General features: G+C 53.8%; 1 non-coding gene across 1 annotated transcript; it reads left to right on the top strand.

Moving 5' to 3' along the window:
* Positions 1 to 12,835: 12,835 nt before the first annotated feature.
* Positions 12,836 to 12,908, top strand: TRNAG-UCC. The gene has a single exon. It is a non-coding gene; the product is annotated as a tRNA-Gly (tRNA).
* Positions 12,909 to 19,403: the final 6,495 nt, after the last annotated feature.

Genomic DNA, 19,403 nt, shown 5'->3' on the forward strand with positions numbered 1-19,403 from the left:
CACCCCTCATGATGGCTTCGTCCCAGGCCCACATCTGCCACAGCTGCAGACACACGGTCCTGAGCACTGCCCAGGGAACAGAGGCCCGGAGGCCTCATTCTGACAGGAGCCAGATGCAGCCCCCAGGAATTCCAGGGAAGGAGAGGTGGGAAGGGGTGAGACCCTCTGAGCTTGGGTCTCCAGCCTAGGCCATTGAGAGGCTGAGTATGGGAGGAGATCAGACCACAGGCTCAGGATGGACAACGGTGGCCCAGAAATTTGGGCTCCAGGCATTTTGATCTCAGATCCCAGGGGCTACATCTCAAAGGAAAGGGCCTTGCGGGCCTGTCCCCAGCCTGCCGGGTCATGCCTGGGTCTTTGTTCAGGGCTCCTCTGCAGTAGCAGCAAAGAAACATTCCCATGAGCCTCCAGAGCCAGCTGAGGGATAGACTATCCTGAATGCCACCGAGTCACCGCTAGCTGTGTGCCCTCGGCCACCGATGCAAGGGCCTCAGCGTCTCTCTGTGAAATGGGATACGTTAGCCCCCATCTCACAAGGTTGCTACAGAGACTCCGTGGGATGAAGTGTGTGTCCACTGCAGGAGCTAGAAAAAATCAGTGCTCGGTCAATAAATAACGACTGAAGACTTAACCTGGGCCAGGCTCCGGCTAAACCCTGGAGCTCATAACGGTGATCTAGACATCCTGCCTCCAGGCCTTTACACACACCGTTCCCTCTGCCTGGAACACTCTGCTTCCGGCTCTTTACCTGACTATTCCGACTCACCCTCCAGGTCCTACCTTGAACATCCCTGCCTTAGGAGGCCCCTCTCCAGCCCTCTGCCCAGGTTGGGACCCCATGACTTGTGCTCCCCTAAAATCCTGTCTTCACCCATTACAACAGCCATCACGCATTACTGTGACTACTGCATCAGGATGACACCCTATCCCATGCCCAGGCCCCCAAGGCTTTGAGCTTTGTGTCCACCTTACTCACTCCCGTGTCCCCAGCCTTCCGCGTCTGGTGTACATCTGTACATTTTTTAAGCTAGCGTTTACACAGCACTTACTCTGTGTCGGGTGATGTTCTGTGAGCTTTACGTATATAATAACTCATTTGATCTTAACAGTCCTGAGAAGGGTGCTATCGTTATCCGTCTTTTAGAGAAGAGAATGAATGGCCCCAGGTCACACAGCTCGTAACAAATGACTGACTGAATGAATGAATGACGTAAAATAAGGTCACCCTCTAGTGAGGGAGGCAGGTAATTGTTTACAATACAGAGAGACACTTTGCAGTCTGGGAGCCGGAGGAATGAATCGGGGTGGGGGAGTAATTAAAGAAGCCCAGGTGACTTGGAGCTCAGGCCTTGGGCCCCAATAGAAGCAAGTCTTATTCGAGATCACGCTCAAGGTGCTCGCTCTGGACCCTCTGGCCTCGGACGAGTGGGGCCTCTCTTCCTTTACACAACCCTGGTCCCTTCCCTCCCTGCTCCCTCAAAGCCCAGGACCCTGCCTCTCCCCTCCAAGCCGTGCTGCCCAGGCTGGGGGACCTACAGCAGCCGTCCTGCGCAGGTTTGCTGACCTGCCCTTGCCTTGGTCCCCACCCCACATTTTCCCTGTCTGCTGACGGCATCATGGGAACAGGAGCCTGGGCCCCTTGCTCCTCCTCCTTTCGTCTAAGCAACTAAATAAGCCCAGTATTCTCAGCTGGGATGGGACAAGGTGTCCTCCCTAATCCAAGCCAGTGCTTCTCTTTGGCAAGGCCCCCTGTGAATCCTCCTCCCCGCCCACCTCCCCCCAGAGCCCCTTCCTTTTGAGAGCCAGCCCCGGACTCTAGTACCTGAGGTTCTGAGTCACCGGAGGTGATTTCCAAAGGACCAGATCAACAGGGTCCATCTGGCAAAATTCAGATGGCGTGAGAACTCCTTGACCTTGGAGCCTGGACCGAGAGCTGGGTCTCTCTGTGGGTGCTACTGTAGCCGCTGGGCAGAGCTGGCGAGGGCCTGCCAGGAGGGGGCTGGGCAGGTGCATTTTCAAAGTCCCTTCCCGCGCTCGAAACCTAGGGTTCCTTGCATGTAATCCTGCCCTGAGAACGAGGACACTCCTGCACGTGTCTGCGGTGCATGTCCGTGTGTGTATCTGCAGGTGTGCCTGTTGACAGGTGTGTGCCTCAGAGTATGCTCCAGAAGTATGTTTGAGTGTGTGACTCTCAGCACCTACGTGGAGCGGCTGCGTGTGTGTCCGTGTGTGTTAGCACACAGCATTGTGTTTGTGTGTCAGGAAGTGCAGACATCTGTGTGGCTGGGGGGAGCGCATCTGTGAGGGCAGGTGTGCGTGTGCACATGTCAGGAACTGGAAGTGAGGGTCCCGTGTGGGTCTCTGTGTGCCTCTGCGGCTGTGACAGAGGTGTGTGCGCCCTGGGAAGTGACGGGAGCTCCGGCAGCTCAACAGTTACACCCTGCCCCATCCGGGCGGTGGGGGAGGAGGCAGGAGGGCCTGGCTCAGACTCACAGAGAAGATTTCAGAACGTTCGAGAAGGAGGCATCCTGGCCGCCTCACAGTCACCCCGACAGACCCGCTGGGTGGGGAGGAAACCGGAGCCTTCAGAGCCCTCGTTACACAGCTTCTCCACTGTGAACCCAGCACTGTGGAATGGCGCGGGGTGCATGTCCTCCTGCTGGGTGTGGGGAAAGGTTGAGGAGGGGGCCCGGGTCCTGGAAGACTGTCCCGAGGGGCCCAGCCCTGCCCTCAGGGAGCCCTAATCAGAGGCGAGGTAACTAGAGGAGCCTAGAGCTGATGCCTCTTCCAGCCCCCAATGGGTGCAGGTGAAGGCAGTGTGGCCTGGTTCTAAACGACTTCTCTTGGGAAGCCCGTTCCCTGCCCCTATGGGCTGGCGCTAGGTGAGGGCACGGGCACAGCTGTGTCCACCATGCTGGGAGTCCCCTCCCACCCCCAGGGAGGTGGGAGAGGCCTGACTGCTCTTCTCACAGGAGATGCACCCTTACTCCCCCAAACTTCGCAATTAGACGGTGTGGTTTGCAAACCCAACACCAGCCTGATGAGAAGCACATTGCCTCCCAGAAGAAGCTGGGAGGACAGGAGAGGGCAGCTCATCATGCTGCCACCTTAGGGAGGGCCTCGGAGCAGAGCTGGAGGGAAGAAGGCCAGGCAGTCCTTCGGCCCACCTGCTCCAGCCCCCTCCCCTCCCCCTGCAGCGTGGTCCCCAGGCCTTTGCCTTCCCTCCTGGGGAGTCATTTGGGAGCCAGATGTAGAGCTCCAGCCTCTGCGGGGGAGGGGAGCAGAGGGAGAGAGAGAGAAGGGGCTTCGGAATCAAACAGATGTAGACACTGGAATTTGGGCTTCACCACTTGCACACCAACTGTGTGATCTTGGGCAAGTTTCCGAACCTCTCTGAGCCTTTGCACCAACACTCAGGGCTTGCTGAAGACTAAAGTAGATCGTGAATGCCACACCTGTGAAGCCATGCCCGACACAGTAGCGCGATGGTGCTCTATGCTTGGAGACTCCGCAGGGACGGAGAGGAGAGAGGAGACGTGGGGTGTGGGTGGGGTGGATTTGTAGCTAATTGCAGCAGGCCCTGTGGGTGGAGGTAAGTGCTGGGTGCTGAGAGCGAGGGGCTGGTGGGAATTCCAGCTCTGTCCCTGATGCTCTCTTGGGGGCCGAGTGCAGGTCCTGGACAGCGGAGTAGCTGCTGCAAGGCTGGGGCCAACTGCACAGGCTCACACGGTCCCAGCTCCACACTTACTGATCACAGACAAGCCAGTCTCTCCTCCAAGCTGTGGTTTTCTTCTCCCTAAAGCAGACAGGATAGTAGAATGACCTACCCCGGGGTGGTGATGTGAGAAGCAAATTACTACAAAGGGCTCCCAACTCTGACTGCCTTGGTAAGCCTGCAAGGAAATTTCTCTCTCTCTCTCCTTAATCTATTTAAAATTATCTGATATTGACTGATCTAATCACTTTAAACACAGTATCATATTTAACTCTTTTTCTAAAAAATTTTATCTATCTATTTATTTTGGGCTGCGTTGGGTCTTCGTTGCTGCACGCAGGCTTTCTCTAGTTGCGGTTAGCGGGGTCTACTCTTTGTTGCGATGCGCCAGCTTCTCATTGCGGTGGCTTCTCTTGTTGCGGAGCACGGCCTCTAGGTGCCCGGGCTTCAGTAGTTGTGGTGCGTGGGCTCAGCAGTTGTGGCGCACGGGCTGTGTGGGACCTTCCCGGACCAGGGCTCAAACCCGTGTCCCCTGCATTGGTAGGCAGATTCTTAACCACTGGGTCACCAGGGAAGTCCCATATTTAACTCTTAAAATACCCTTTGAACAACCCGTGTCTATCAAATGGTGAATGGATGGACAACATGGGGTATACCCATAAATGGAAGACCACTCAACAGTAAAAGGGGGTAAAGGCGTGCTACCTGCTACAACACAGATGCATCTCAAAATACGATACTAAGTGAGAGAAGTCAGACACCAAAGACCACACACTATATGATTCCATTTATAGGAAATGTCCAGAAAAGGCAAATCAGTAGAAAGAGAAAATAGATTAGTAGGTGCTTGGGGTTCAGAGTGACTTACACGGGCTTGAGGGGTATTTTGGGGGTGATAGAAATGCTCTAAAACTGGACTGTTGCACAACTCCATACATTTACTAAAGATCATTGAACCGTACACTTAAAGTGGCTGGGTTTTACAAGGGAATTTTATAACAAGATTTTTTTTTTAAACCTATGAGATAAACATTATTAGCCCTTTGCCCTTAAAAAAATTCATAGTAAATTTCTGGAATTCAGTGCCAGGGCTGTTTGCTTCCAAAGCCTTTCATTTGGGAGAGAAAAGAAAAAACAAACAACCCGAGATGGATGATCTCTGACTCCAGTTTCCTTCCCACTCAGGAACCAAGAACTGGCTCAGAGAAGTGAGGTGAGGAACAAGGAAGGGGGATTGTTCCAGAATGCCTCACCCAGGGAATAACTGAGAACATTTATTCCCTGGGTGAGGCATTCTGACACTCCCAGTCCTGTCCCGTGGGCCGTGCCTGGGCACTTCCCCAGGCACCACTGAGTTCTCGCTGCCATTGTTCCCCCGGCCCATACATACACACAGAACATATAATATATATAAGGCCATGTTCTGAGCAACCATTAAGCTCCAGGCTTTGCACTCAGTATCGTACAGACATTATTTCTACGTGACAAGGTGATGCTACAAAATAAGAATTATTATTTCCATTTTGCAGATGAGGTAAGTGAGGCCCAAGGAGCTGTGACTTGAAATGCCACCAAAAGTTCCAAAACCTCCTTTCTCCCTTCTACACCAAGTGGCCTCGGATCTCTCCATCTATTTCTCGTGGGCTCTAGAAGTCTCTATGCGAACCTCCTTCTGTCTCCGTCTTCCCAGCTCCCTCTTCAATCAGTCTGTCTTTTCTTTGTCTCTCTTTGCTTGCCTCTGTCTCTCAGTCTCTCTGTCTCTGTGTGTGTGTGTCTCTGTCCCTGGCTCATTTATTTTTTAATAACCACAATAATGAGAAAAGCTCCTTTCCGACCCTCCTGGGGAGGGAGACAAAAGGAGGGGAGCCTGGGGAAGAGGGGGAGGGATAACCTCCCTTCTTGCTCCTGAGAAATGTAATAAAGGGCCTGAGAAAGTGCTGGGCTCCAGGGCCGGCCAGTACCCTGGGAAAGGGGGCAGCCCCTCCCCCACCACAGACACGGCTCTGCACGGGCCTGGGGTCAGGGGAGGGAATGTCTCCATGCTGGGCCCCCCTTCTCCAGCTCCCAGGCTTTATCTCTCCCCTCCCTGCTGGTGGGAGCAGTTCCCCCAGCTAATCCGCCCCTGAATATGGTCCATACCAGACTCCCTCCCCTTGACCCAGACCTGCCAGCTTTCCCAGGAGAGCTGCTCAGAGGGGAGAATCACTCAGGAATTGCAGCCTCTGGGCTCACAGGAGGTCAGGCGGTCCAGCCTCCTGCCTTCTGCCGCGTCCAGGCCAGCTCCCCACAAGGCCATGCCCAGCCCCCCAGCAATGTCTGGCAAGAGGAGGCTAGGCCTGCCCACTCCCATCCTGGCCTGCATGGAACCTGATGTCAAAGTATTCAGCTGTCCCTGAGACCCTCCCCAAAGGCCCCAGCCCCTGGCCAGAGAGCCCAGGATCCCGGGAGGGAGAGAAGACTGAGCCCTTCCCCTGCTCCCTTGAGGGCCAGCATCAGACAAGAGAGAGCGGGTTACAGGTGTCTCGCAGCCAGTCCCCAGCCTCACCTCCCCCTCCAGGGGTGACCTGGAGAGGGCATTAGCAGCTCAGAGGTGGAAGAATGCCCTCGTCTGATCTCCTGCAACTTTTGGGGGAACCAAGGTGGTGAGAGTGGCTGGTTGATGGGTGAGAAGGGACTTCTCACTTCTGATAGTCAGGGAAAGCAGCTGACACAGACCCACAGCGAGGGGCGGAGCAGCGGGTCGGTAAGATGCTTCAGCTCATCAGACAACGTTGAGGCCAAGTTCAGTGGCGCAGGTGGGCACATCCAGCTCCCCACCCACGAATGCGCCCCAGGGTCCTGTCCGCCCAGGGAGGCTGTGGGCCCTGAGGCTGCCTGGGTATAGTCACCCTGCTGCTCCCAGTTGTCTGGACAGCCTTTCCCAGGCTGGGAAGCCACACTCTGGCAGAGCTGACAGCATCTCTCACCTGGCCAGGAGCTGGAAGGAGGGGCTGGGGAGCTGGGGCCTGGGGCCTGGGGCCTGGGACTGAATCTGGGACTGGATATTCGCCAGGCCTGCTGCTGTGTTGCAGGGCTAGGGGGAAAGTAACAATAGCAGCTTATCCCTCGGAGGGCTTGCAAAGTGCAAAGTGTTGATGCATTATCTCACTAGATCTTCATGGCAATGTGCTATTTGCACTTTAAAGATGAGTGAATTAGAGGTAAGGAGAAGTTGGGGCCCTTGTCTAAGGCTACACAGCCCATTAAGAAGAGAGTCACAGGGCTTCCCTGGTGGCGCAGTGGTTAAGAATCTGCCTGCCCACGCACAGGACATGGGTTTGAGCCCCGGTGCAGGAAGATCCCACACAGCCCATGTGCCACAACTACTGAGCCCACGCACCACAACTACTGAAGCCCGTGCGCCTAGAGCCCATGCTCTGCAACAAGAGAAGCCACCGCAATGAGAAGCCCGGGCACCACAACGAAGAGTAGCCCCCGCTCGCCGCAACTAGAGAGAGCCCGCGTGCAGCAACGAAGATCCAATGCAGCCAAAAATAAATAAATTTATTTAAAAAAAAAAAAAAAGAGGAAGAGTCACAATTCAGGCTTGGCACTGAATGGCACTGGATGGAGCATGGCTGACTGCAGGGCCCGGGCAGCACTGCTTACCCAGGGATCATGAGATACCCTTTCTGTCTCAAGAAGCTCACAGACAAGAGAAGAAGTAAAGTGGGGCTGGGGTGTTGGGAGGGGTAAGGAGGGGCACTAGGGTGGGAGCAAAGGGACAAAAGGTTTCAGAGACGGCTCGAGCCGGGACTTAGTCCTATTTCATTAGAAACTGGAAGGCAGAGCAGTGACCTCACAGGCACTGCCGACAGATGCCAGCTGCCGACAGGCTCTGCCCAGACTAATAGAGCTGCCTGGTGCCTGGGGGTAGCCAGAAACAGCCCACACTCCTGCACACCTGGGCCGAAGGGCTGGCCTTGCCTTTCCTGGGCCCTCTTGCCTGGGGCCACAGGCAGAGGAAGGGAAAAGGGGTCCAAGAGATAGAATGAAGAGACAAACACATCCCCAGCTCCCAGCCTGACTCTGCTCTGTGCCAGGGCCTGCCCGGGGCATTGTGCGGGTGTTAGATGAGGCCACAGGGCAGCTCCCTGCCTGACCTCGAGGAGCTGACGATCTGGCATCCTAGAATCTTCTCAGAGAGCTATGGCCATGGGAAGTAGAGTGTGGTAAGCATAGAAGGGAAGGCCGATGAGCCAATGCCAGAGAGTCTGAGCTGCCAAAGTCCCCTCTTCGGCTATAGGGAAGGCCTGGCTGCTTGCTTTTCTCAATCTGTAGGAGCAAAGGTCAGAAAAGTAAAATATTTCCCGAATATCCTACCCCACTGGCAAAGCACTTTGTGCCTTTTAAGACCTTCCCTGGTTCTCTCAGATCATTTTGGTCCTCCAATCCTTCAAGCCAGGGATTATAAACTCCATTTAAAAAAAAAAGAATCTGAGGCCCAGAGAGGTAAAGAGCTTTGCCTGAAGATGCACAGCCTGTGAGGAGAAGTGTGCAAAAGCTGCCTCTCCCAGATCCTTGTCTGGTATGTTTGGGGTGGGGGGCTGTTATATGTTGAGCTTGGCGGAACTCAGGGGGAGCTGAGCTGGTTCTGACCCCACCTCTCGCCAGGGGGTGGCTGCAGGTGGATGGGCACAGCTCCCACCTGGAGTTTAGCACCAGCCCCATAGAGGCTGATGGGCAAGCGAGGCTCTTCAGGACACGTGTTTCCACTTTCACTGGAGTCGGGAACTAATAGCAGAAAAACCTGTGAAGCTGCTAATGGGATAATAGAGAAAGTATTTATTTATTTTTCGAAGGAGGCCTGAGAGGATCTGGAGAAGGCTCAGTGTGAGGCCACGGAGGCGGGAGGTCAGCCTGCTGTGAACAGGGATTAAGCAGACACCGTGGAATGAGGGGGTTTCCGGAGAGGAGGCTGGAGACTGGGTCTGGTCGGGTGTCTCAAAGTCACTCCCCCTGTAGGGGGGCAAGGCTGGTCTGAGGACTCAAGTCTCTTCTTGGTAGGGGCGTTCGTGCTCCAAGCTTTCCTCCACACCTGCCATCCCCACCCAAGGTGTCGGGCCCCGGGAAGGCCATCAAATCGATCTCCTGCCTCTAGGCAGTGTGTCCTCAGCCCCTCGAGGGCAAAGCCCGGGGACCCGTCTCCCTCTGTGTGCGCTGCTTCAGGAGGGTGGCGGTTCTCATTACTCCTTCAGCTGGAGCTGGGACCATCTGAGGGAAGCTAGTTCTATTTCATGATCAAGGTACAACGAGCCTAGCCTCCCCCATCCTGCTGTTGAACTAGTTGTCAACAATTTTCCAGCTGATAGCACTGCCCTTGGACCTCCCAGGGCTAACCCACTTAGGAGTCCCATTGAACTTGAGGGCAGCAAGTCTCTTAAAGGTCATGAGGTCCTGTGACTTTCAGCCGTGGATTTGGGGGAGGCTGAGCAGGTGGGGTCCCAGACCCTTCCCCCACTCCAACCAGAGCAGCTCTGCTTTTCTTTGTTTTAAACATCGACATTCCAACTCAGATTTTTCGCCAAAACACTGAAGTGTCTTACTGTAAAAAACAAAAAGCATGTAAATATCCTTGTCCTTGCCCACTCTGTGCAGGGAAAGAACTCAGGACTCAGAGAGAAGAGACTTGTCCAAGGTCACATAAAGCAAGTCACCCGCCTCCTGGCCCTGAGCTGTCCCTCCATCCTCTGCCGGAGTAACCAGCGTGACTTTGGGAAAACCAGAGACAGATGGAAAACAGCTCCTTAGGGCGCGAGGAGGCAGGAAGGAGTGTGTGGGCTGGTGCTCCCCGGGCCCTTGTGAGTACTTTGCTTCATCCCTCCAGGCCGCAGGAGGCCTGCACACCAGAGGAGACAGTGAACACCAGGGTGAGGGGGGAGAGGACGCAGTGGCCCGTCTGTAGTCTAGCTGGGGGGCTTTGGGGTTGACCCAGACTGAGGATGGGGCCCTTCCTTCTTGTAGTGGTCCCTGCCTGAGGCTCCTGCTCACTGGCCTGCTGGGTGGCAAGTTGTCCTGGTCCAGGCCAGGCTGAGTTTCTCCTTTCAACCTCAGCCCAGCCTGGGAAGGCTGTTTCCGGAGACTCCCACTCGGACTCTGCCCGGTAGGCATTCCAGGATTCCTGATGCCCCACACCGGGCACCCAGCTGGTGAGAGCTCAGCCCTCTTGGTTGCCAGTGCCTCTCCACCGGGAAAGCTCTCACGATTCTGGTCAGATGCAGGCCCGAGTCTCCAAGCCCCACTCACCACAACTGCATTCTGTTTCCTCAGGGACACGTGCTTGACCTTTGTCAGTCCCATTTCCAACCCACCCCCACCCCCAGTCACTTTCCTGTCCTGGTCCCTCGTGCAGTCTTTTCCTTGGGGGAGCAGAGAGAGGCATTCAAGGAGGATGCCCGTCTGCCTCTGTGCTGCCTGGCTCTGGGACAGCAGGCTTAAGTTATTCCTGGAGATATAGGCAGACATTGGGAAGAACTTCCTGACCGACAGGGGCTTAGCAGCTGGAATGGGAGCCAGAGGAAGTCAGTGAAATCGTTGGCCCTGGAGACATTCCACAGGGGCAGGCCCGAGGGGCTGTCCAAGGTGGAGGTAGGTTACCTCTTAGAGGCCCCAGTCCTACACCTGACCACAGGCCCAAAGTCCGTGCCTCACCCCTTTGTTTGACAAATATCTGTCGAGTATCTATTCCATGCCAGGCACCCGCTAGGTTCTGCAGAAGAGCAGAAAACAAGAGACACGGTGCCTACTCATCCTAGGTCACGGACAAAGTACCGGCAAGTTCAAGATATGCATTGTTAGTGACAGACAAAGAATCAGGAGCTAAGGACAGGCCACCTGACCTTAGCTGAGGAGTCTCAGCTAGGACTAGAAAAAGAGGGAAGGCATAAACAGAGGAAGATCCTAGAAACATGTCACCCAGGACCTGAGCCCCATGGAGATACCCCAGAAGCTCCGCTGCGGTGGTGTCAAGGAACCTCTTTCCTTTCACTGGTGATTTTTTTAAAAATGAATAGCCCAGCGAAGAGAAAAATAAAATCACCAGATCGCACGAATGACAGTAATCCAGATAGGCGTTCCTATCAACGCTACATTTTTAGCCCAGTGCTTGGCACACAGTAGTACCTCAATAAACATTCGTGAAATGAACATTTGGTCAGTCTGGAACTCAGCCCTCCCACTTGTCCTCTTTCTCCTCCCAAACTGCAACTTGTCTCAACTCGGAACCCCACCAAGGAGAGGATTAACCTCCAAAGCATCCCAAATAATACATTGACTAGGCCTTTCTCCTATAACTGTGACCTACAAAGGAGTAAAAACAATGACGACTAATGTGTATCAAGCGCTTATCACGTGCCAGGCACCCTTCTAATCACTTTGCACGTGTTACCGCATTTAGTCCTCACAACTGTCATATGAGATGGGTTCTCTCGTGGTCTCATTTTACATGAGGAAATCGAATCCCAGAGAAGTTATGTATGTCATCCAAGGTCACACAGCTAGTACATAGGTGGAAAGAAGCACTTTCTGTGTATCTACAGGGTGTCAGGCATAGTTAGGGCCTTAATTCTTAGGATAATTAAGAGAAGTAGGTACCATCCTGTTTCGACAAATGAGAAAACCGAAGCTCAGAGAGTTAAGTAACTCACCCAACCTGGACTACTCCTCTGGAATTTGACTCCCAATGCAGTGCTCTCTCTCCCCTGCACCCCATCAGTTTCCTGAGGTCTTTCCTGAACTGGGGGCAAACAGCTGCCCCTGGTGAGCTACGGGGAAGAAGCGGCTCCAGGAGGAGAGCTGGCCCAGTGACTCGCCAATGGGATTTATGTCCTGTCCAGGGTGGACATTTTGGCTGCTGAATGAAAGGCTGAGCAGAGCTCAAAGATGGAACTTATTCCCATTAAACGATTGCAAATGTCAGGCAGCACGGCCTCGGAGCTCCTTGCGCACGCACCCAGGCGGCTGGAGGCCAGGCTGCCCATAACAAGCATGCCCACTGACCTCATGGTTACTCCTGATGCAATTGGAGCTCACTAGGAGACAGCGGGTTCCGACAAGAGCCTGAGCAACGTGCTGTCCGGGGGACACTGGGGCCCCTCCTGCCTGAGAGATGGCGCTGGGACAGAGGCTGTTGTTCTAATTGATTGAATGAGATCTGTTCCAGCGCAGATGGATGCAGAAATTACCTGCAGATGTGACTATGCACAGCCATTTTAACTGTCTGGGCTGTCACGCAGGCTCAGGGAGCCAGGGCCTCTTAGAGCAGGATTCATTTCATGCAGCCCCCCGCCTCTGGGCAGGGCAGGCTGGTGCGCTGATGAGTGATGACTGCCTCTTTAGGGCTTCCCAGCCATCAGTGCTTCTCGGTCCTGGGCTGTCCAGAGGCCCAGCTGGCAGGCCCTAGTGGCTTCGTGGAGAGCTTCTGCCGGGGCGCGGGGAAGCCAGGTGCCAGTTGTCCTCTGTGCAGGCTCCCGAGATTCTTCTTCCATGGGCTCTGCAAAGCCCACCTCCCTGGGTCTTCGAATCCCTATGCATTTCTGGGTTGTATAATACTGGATAACGCATTTTTTTTTTAATCCATATAACTATAGCAGTGGTTCCCACACTGATGACACAAGATCCATGAGAATACTGACTCATTCATTCATTTCAGCACCCACGAGCCTCCAAACTCTGGTCCTTGCTGGGACGTAGCAGAGGATCAGCCCTGGCCCCTGTCCTGGAGGAGCTCACAGCCCAGGGAAAGGAGGTGTATGTATAAATAGCCGGTTATCACAAAGTGGGATGGGCTATTCTACTGGAGTACAGGGTACTGTGGGGACTTAGATGAGGGAGGTGACTCAGCGTGGGTGGTCAAGGCCAACTTTACGAAGGAGGTGACATTTCAACTGAGCCCTGAAAGGTGAATAGAATTCCCCCAGCCCCGCAGATGGATAAGGGGAGTAGGGTTTCCCTGGCAGGAGAACCCCCATGAACAAAGGCATGGGGGCAGAGGAGACCTGAGGAGTGCTGGGAGATGAAGTGGGGTTGGTGGGCCAATGAGGGGCCTTGAACACCACGCTGAAGAGTTTGGGTCCTGGGACTTCCCTGATGGTCCAGTGGTTAAGACTCTGTGCTTCCAACACAGGGGACGTAGGTTCGATCCCTGCTCGGGGAACCAAGATACCACATGCCATGTGGCGTGGCCAAAAAAAAAAATTAAATTAAAAAAAATAAAAGAGTTTGGGGGACTTCCCTGGTGGCGAAGTGGTTAAGAATCCGCCTGCCAATTCAGGGGACACGGGTTCAAGCCCTGGTCCGGGAAGATCCCACATGCCGCGGAACAACTAAGCCCGTGCGCCACAACTACTGAGCCTGTGCTCTAGAGCCCGTGAGCCACAACGACTGAGCCCCGTGTGCCATAACTACTGAAGCCCACGTGCCTAGAGCCTGTGCTCTGCAACAAATGAAGCCACCGCAATGAGAAGTTCGCGCACCACAATGAAGAGTAGCCCCTGCTCGCCACAACTAGAGAAAGCCCACATGCATCAACGAAGATCCAACACAGCAAAAAATTAATTAATTATTTATTTTTAAAAAAGAGTTTGGGTCTCTACCTAGACACCCTGGGAATCTTTGAAAGACTTCAGGAGTAAGAGGATACATGGTTAGATTTACATATAGTCTAGAACAATCCTCTTGGCAGAGGGTGGACTGGAACGACAGACTGGAGGCTGAGGCCAGCAGTAGTCCTGGCACTGAGAAAGAAGGGGAAAGGACAGACTCCTGAGAGGCGTGGACAGTGCCACCATCTTGGGGACTGATATGCTGGAGCTGGGGCAGGGGTATGGGGACCAAAAGGCAGAAGAGAGGGAGGTGTCAAGGCTGATGAGCCTGGAGGGATGGTGGGAGGAAGGTGGCCACGGAGGGAAGGAGGAAGAGGACCATCAAAGCACTGCTGCCCAGTGGTCCGGTTCAGGGAACCAGGATTTCCGTATTATGATCCTGACTGCTTTCAGAAATGTTTTGAGAGTTTCTCTGCTCCTTCCTCACATTAAGTCAGCATGTTAATCCCTACTCCTCTTCTATGCATTTCCTCTCAATATGGTGAAAATAATCGGGAAACATCTGGGGAAAAGTATGAGCAGCTCTTTGAGGGGAATCACTGCTTAAAGGCAGTCTATCTGGTGTTTTCTGAGCCCTCTGGATCCACTCTGGGTGAGAGGCAAAGAAGTCCCAAGCCCAGCCTTGCCCCTGAGCCCAGAAGCTTCCTCACCCAGCATCCTTAGTGGCAGTCCAAACCTTCCCCTCCCTCTCCCAGCCTCCACCTGCCTGATCGCCCCTTCTACAAACCACCTTGCCTGCTACCTGCCACTCAGATGACCCTCCCTCCACTATCCACCTTCCACCCAAACTCACTGTAACTGTTTCTGTTCTTCCTTCCCCCGGCCCTGAGCCAGCCTCTCCACTAGTTCGGGACTTTGTGCCATCAACCATCCCCTCAGCTTACATAAAATTTCCTATCTCCTCCATCCTAAAAGACCCCCTCTGCACCTCCTTCAAGCTATTTTCTTCCTTCCCCTCCTGGAAGTCTTTCCACACACATCACTTCCGTGTCCTCATCTCTTTTCACCCCTCAACCCGCTGCAACCCAAGAAACTTCTTACAGAGGTCACAGCCATCCTCATCCAACACGACCCCTCTGCACTCTTACCAGCCCAGACCTTCCTTCATTCTTGAAACGGTCTCCTTCTTTGGCTTCTGGCCCTCAGGACCTTCTGGTTCTCCCCCGACCCCCTCTGACATCAACCTGTTTCACGTCCTGCAGGTTGGGCTTCCCCAGCAAAGTTCCTCCTTTCTGCACACATTCTCCCAAAACTTGATCACTGCAGCCCTGACTCCTCCAGTGACATCCAAACCCACCTCTCCAGAAGCCAGCTGGACATCCCCCACCCCTGACACCTCTCACATCCTGTCCTCCACCACCCACCCTAAAACTCATCCAGTTCCTGTGTCCCCTGCCTTGACGAATGGCCAGCAAGCTGGAGCCATCCTCTTCCATTCTACATTTGATTTATCACCAGGTCCCGGTGACTCCACCTTCCAGATATCTCTGGAATCGACTTCTCTCCGTCTGCACGGCTGTCATCCTGGTTCAATCTTTTATTTCACACCCGGACAGCGTCCCGGTCCTCCTCTGCCTGCAGTAGTCCTCCCTCCAGATTCCTGCATGCCTGGTCTCTACCTTCCCCTCGGGCCTCATCTGCCACCAACCCCTTTCTCTCTTCCCTCTAATCTCCTTGCCTTCCTACTGTTTCCTGGACACACCAAGCTGGTTCCCATACCTCAGGACCCTCTGGAAGCCTTTTCCCCTGGATCAGCTGTTTTCAAACTTTTTGGTCTCATGACTCTATTACATTCTTAAAATTGAGGACCCCAGAGAGCTTCTGCTGGGGTTCATATGGCTTGTATCTATCAACATTTACCAAAATAGACATTAAATCTGAGAATGTTTTAAAACACTGGAACACACAAGCACACGCCTCGTTAGCTGTCAGAGTGAGGATGTCATTACACACCACAGGGCACCTGAAAACTCCCCTGTACACTTGTGAGAGAATGAGGATAGAAGAGGCAAACAGTGTCTTAGTACAGTCAGCCCTCCGTATCCACGGTTCTGCATCTGCAAACTCAACCAACCAAGGATCAAAAATATTTGGAAAAAAAATGCCAGAAAGTTCCAAAAAGCAAAACTTGAATTTGCCATGCTGGCAACTACTTACATAGCATTTACGTTGTATTAGGTATTATGAGTAATCTAGAGATGATTTAAAGTGTACATACGTGAGGATGTGCGTAGGTTATATGCAAAAACCATGCAGTTTTATATAAGGGACTTGAGTACCTGTGGATTCTGGTATCCTCGTGGGTTCCGGAAACAATCCCCCACGGATACCAAGGGACCACTATGTTATAAAACGTTTCCATCTTGCAGATCCCCTGAAAGGGCCTCCGAGTCCCCAGACGACACTTTGAGAACTGCAGCCGCAGCTAATACCCATCTCTTTCACTGCATTACTGCTCCATGTCCCTTACAGCGTTTATTACCATCTGCAAGTACCCACTTCCTTGCTGCTTATTTTGTCTCCCCACTAGAATACAGGCCCCGTGAGGGCAGAGGCCCAGACTCTTGCTCACCTTGGAGCCTAGCAGAGTGTGTGACACATGGTGACATTCAAAAGCAAGGTTCTTTAATGAATGAGTTGTATCAACGCAGTTGTTCTCTACCTTCGCTGAATATTAAAGTCACAGGGAGCGGGTGCTTTTAAAATGCCTGCATCCCAGCCAATTAAACCAGAATCTGGGGGTGGACACAGGCATTGGTGCTTTACAAAGCTCCCCCAGTGACTCCCATTGCAGCCAAGAATAAGAAACACTGGTCTCAATCCTTCAGTCCTCACCAAGGGAGAGACTGTTTATTCCTTGTTTGTTCAGTTACACAGGGTCTAAATGATGGCCGCTCCACATCTTGCCTGTCTCCTGCTGGGCCAGGCAGCCTGGGCGAGGGGGACTGGATAGAGGATGCTACTGGGCTGGGGTCCTCAGCCAGAAATAAGTGCCCTCCTCAGACCCCGGGCCTTGGATGAGTGTGCTGGGGTCCACGGCTTGCACAGGAGGTGCTGGTTATTCCCACAAACTGGTCTACGAGGCTGGCTCACTGGGTGCACTTTCCCCCACGCAGTGGTGTGGAATTCTGGTGCTTGGGTGACTCGTGGAGCATGATGGAGATTTCAGTGGATGGAGACAGAAATGAGGCAGGTCCCAGATTGCCCAGGGCAGCGGGGTGTCTCACATCCGCCAGCCTTGCCTCTGAAGAGTTGCCAAGCGTAGCCGGGAAATGACACACCTTATGCTCCTACCTGAGCCAGGCTTCCCTCACTGAGTGGTCCCCAGAAGCCCTGCCTGTGATGGGCGGATCGCAGGCCTTGCTGGGAACCACTGCTGTGGGTAGAGTCAGCCACCATCCCACCTGCCCTGCACTGTGCCAGCCCCACTCCTCTCCTGGGCTCACTTCCTCTCCTCCACCGCACAGGGGAGGGAACCAAGGCACAGAGAAGTCTTGTTGACTGGCTGAGGACACTGGCCAGGGCTGTCTTGGATGGCTACGTAGTAGATAGGAACGCTGGAGCTCCTCAAGGATTAAATCCCAGATCAGCTATGTGACCTTGGAGAGTCAAGTCACCTGAGCCTCCTAAATCAGATGCATCTGTAAAACCGGGGGAATGAATCTACCTCACAGGGCGGTTGTAATGGATCCAAAAGCACTAGACATAAGCCTGAAGCAGAGAAACTGCTCAGTAAATAGTGATTATGGTCTGATTCTTACTGGACTCCCAAATCCCCCTTCTTTCCATCCACCCTGCTGCTCCTCAGAGAAACATTACTTCTATGTGTATGTGATCTGAAGCTCTTTTACATTTATTAGCCCATTTAATTCTGGCAGCAGAATTCTCGTGAAGTTGAAACTTTTGTTTACTATCCTGCTTTGTTTTTGCTTTTTTGATGAAGACACCGGGGTCCAGAGAGGCCGGGTCACCTGCTCAGGTCCCACAGGGGCGAGTGGCGGATGTCCCGATTCCCCGTCCAGAACCTTCTCCACCTCACGGCAGCAGCTGCCACAGGGGCCTGTGGCCGACCCCGGCCCCAGGGAGAGGGTTCCACCCTGGGTTCTCTGGGGAGGAAAGAGGCTGGGAAGCCTGAGGTGGGAGGGGGTGCAGGAAAGAGGGTGGAGCTCTGTCCTTGATGTGGCGGCCAGGCCCATTCAGGGCTGTCGCCAGAGTCCTGGGGTTTGGCTGGGACAGCAACCATCATAAGGCAACCACCATTTCCGCTGGTGTGGCAATGCCGGGTGGATCTGGGAAGCCAAGCCAGGCAGGGCTGGGGAAGGGAGGAGGTTTTGCCTTGCCTGGCCTGCGGCTCTTTGTCATTGGGGTGGGGGGTCCGCTCCTGCCTTGTTTCACTTCTGTCACCAGCCCAGCTCCCAGACACAGGTAGCCGGGGACAATACCCTCAGCCCAGCTGATACCTGACAAAGGAGGAAAGGCCTCAGCTTTAAGTCCTCCAGAGGGTGGAGGAGGGCAGCATAAAACAGTTACTAAGAACCTACTGTGCGCTGGGCCTTATCCTCTATGCTTTGAATAAATTAGCTCACTTAATTTTCCTAATAGTCCGGTGAGTCAGGTATTGTCCTCATTTCACAGGAAGAGAGGTAAAGCCAAGGCCCCACAGTCCTAGGTGGTACAGCCAGGATTCTGCCGAAGCTCGTGATCTTTCCAGGACACCATGGCTTTAGGGGAGGCCACGGCCACCGGTGGCCGGTCAGCTCTGCCTAGGACCAGCCCCCCGACCCCGCACAACCCCACCAGGTGGGGCAAGTCCACCTTCTCCGAGCCGGGCAGCTGCAAAATCTCTGCAGCATTTCTGCCACTCGGTTCAGTCCCCAGAGGTGCTGAGCACCTTGCTGGGCCAGTGGGGGTGTAAGGATGGATACAAAAAATGAAGTGATAGAGATACGAGGAACATGCTGGAAAAGGAAGGGTTGTTCTTAGTAAGGGAATAAGAGAAGACATCACTGAGTAGATGGTGTCCCAGCTGGGCTTGGAGAAAGAAGGTGGGTTCCCCCTCCCGTGCAGGGAACTGTGTCTTGCCTTTGGGGCAGGGATGGGGATTAGCAGCTGTTTTTTTTTTTTTCTAGCAGAGGCTTCAGTCCCTCCATCAGAGCAGGCAGCTTCCTCCTAGCAGAGTGCATTAACCGAAGTCTTTTCTGGTGAAGGGGAAGGTGATGAAGGGCCAGGAGCAGGTGATGACACTCAATGAGTTAGGATTGGAAGAGGCCTCTTCAGGGCTTTTCGAGATGCTGTCACGTGATAGGAAGTGGCTGAAACCGGAAGACTGGATCACGGGAGCCCTGGGGAGGGGGGCAAGGCCAGATTCCTCATGGACAGGCAAGGAACCTGCTCTCCACAGTCTCGGACTTGGACTTGGGAGGAGAGAAAGGGTCTGTCCACAGACCTGGGGCAGCTCCTTACAGCAGGACCAGAGGGAAGTGGGGCAGGGCTGGCAACGTAATTCGCACGGCCCCATGCAAAATGAAAATCCAGCCTTTTGTTCAAAAACTATTAAGAATTTCAAGAGGGTGACAGCAGAGCCTTAGGCTGAGCTGGGGGACCCTTATAAGCACGGGTCACACGCCCAGGAAGCTGCCCTGAAGTGGGGTCTAGGGAAAGTGAGCAAGAGATGAGGCCACATGAAGGGCGGCCCCAGGGGTCTTCTTCGGGCGTAGCGGTCGCCTGACCAAAACCAAGAGACCCTGCAAACAGAGAGGTGAATGATTCTGAGAGCACAGCCTTGGGCCACATAGCATTTCCTAGACAGACAACCTGCTCTACTGAGGCGTTTGTAGCCTTCCCAAGGAACCAGTCCGCCTCTGCCAGCCAGCATCCTCAGAGAGGCCAGGTCTTGCCTTATTTGGAGGAGGGAGGGCATTTAAGTTTCCTCTCTGTGTAGGGGGAGCTCTCGAAATGCTGGGAAAAGATGTCATGTTTGGAGACCATCTGGGGAAAAGGCCTCTGGAGCTGCTCCTTTAATTTACGGAACTGACAACTGAGGATTT

Source organism: Phocoena sinus, chromosome 1, assembly GCF_008692025.1.
Source record: "Phocoena sinus isolate mPhoSin1 chromosome 1, mPhoSin1.pri, whole genome shotgun sequence".
NCBI lineage: Eukaryota > Metazoa > Chordata > Mammalia > Artiodactyla > Phocoenidae > Phocoena > Phocoena sinus.